The sequence below is a fragment of the Pseudophryne corroboree genome, chromosome 1 (genome assembly GCF_028390025.1).
Source record: "Pseudophryne corroboree isolate aPseCor3 chromosome 1, aPseCor3.hap2, whole genome shotgun sequence".
Lineage (NCBI taxonomy): Eukaryota > Metazoa > Chordata > Amphibia > Anura > Myobatrachidae > Pseudophryne > Pseudophryne corroboree.
The window spans coordinates 843,006,646-843,008,098 of NC_086444.1; the positions used below are offsets into that span (position 1 = coordinate 843,006,646).

Genomic DNA, 1,453 nt, shown 5'->3' on the forward strand with positions numbered 1-1,453 from the left:
GGTGGGTTTTACGAAGAATCCATTCGCACAGCTGATCGCAAGGAGATTGACAGGAAGAAGGCGTTTATGGGTGGCAACTGACCATTTTCAGGGAATGGTTTGAAAAACGCAGGCATGTCCAAGCATTTGTAGGGCGGGTGTCTGAGATCAATTCTGGTCCCGGACAGGCTGAAGTACTGGGCTACTCAGAAATTGCACAAAGTTTTTTTGTACTGCTCGGCTGCACATGCGATCGCACACTTGCACAGCTAAAATACACTCCCCGGTGGGTGGTGACTATGCGAACGCAGGACTGCAAAAAAACAGCTAGCGAGCAATCAGGTCTGAATTACCCCCAATGTGCACTGCAGGGGGGGGGGGGGGGGGGGCAGATATAACATTTGCAGAGAGAGTTAGATTTGGGTGGGGTGTGTTCAAACTGAAATCTAAATTGCAGTATGTAAAAAAAAAAAAAGCCAGTATTTATCCTGCACAGAAACAAAATAACCCACCCAAATCTAACTCTCTCTGCAAATGTTATATCTGCTCCACCTGCAGTGCACATGGGGGTGGTCATTCCGACCTGATCGCACGCTATTTTTTGCAGCACTGCGATCAGGTAAAACAGGAAGAAGGCGTTAGTTAGGTGGCAGGTTGCCTTTATGCACACCTACTGTATTCTAAGTGAGTGTTAATATGGAACATTGATGAGAGCGAAAATATCTATTTTTCACTTCTCTCAATCAGCTTATGAGATTTATATGTATACTCATAAGAGAAAGACCGAAAAACCGGCTGTATGACTCCAAACTCCTATGGGGTAACCAATACAGAGATAACATTTAACATGGTATGATATCCATGTTAAGGGCAGTGGAAGATTATTATAATTGTATACTTAATTCTGACCCACTTCTGTTCAGAAAGGAGTATAGAAAAGTATTACAGAACCAGTCACTTCTGCTTTTGCCCATCTGTGAACATCGAATGGGCAATGAGAGAGTGTTATTGCCTAGGTGTTCTGGTTGTGAAGGAAGTACAGTACACTCCTGCTTTCCTGGGTGCATCAGTGGATTGTAATGTCCCTTGATACTACAGTACCCGGTATTCCCAGATGGTCTACCTTTCTGGTACTGACCAGGCCCAATGCTGCTTGGCTTCCAAGATCAGATGGGATCGGGCATATCCAGCGTGGTAGGACTGAAGACAGTTGAAGGAAAATTCTATTTGTGTGCAGGAGTACCCAATTGGATGAGAGAGTGCTGGAAAATAAGGAGTATAAGAAAATTCAAGGTAAGTATTAAAATGTTGGGAGACAGGGTAAGTATTATGGTTGGAGAATAAGGTAAGTATTGCACTTCTGCTGTCCACTTGGAAGTCCCTGTTACTGTAATAGCATTGCAGAGGACAATCCTTTATTCAGGGATGAGAGAGTGCACGAGGGAAGGAAGGTGAAAAATGAAGCATTAAGATC

The 1,453-nt window shown here is 43.9% G+C and overlaps 1 pseudogene; it reads right to left on the reverse strand.

Annotated features, from left to right (window-relative positions):
* Nucleotides 1–1,068: 1,068 nt before the first annotated feature.
* On the reverse strand, nucleotides 1,069–1,187 carry LOC134941482 (5S ribosomal RNA; annotated as a pseudogene).
* Nucleotides 1,188–1,453: the final 266 nt, after the last annotated feature.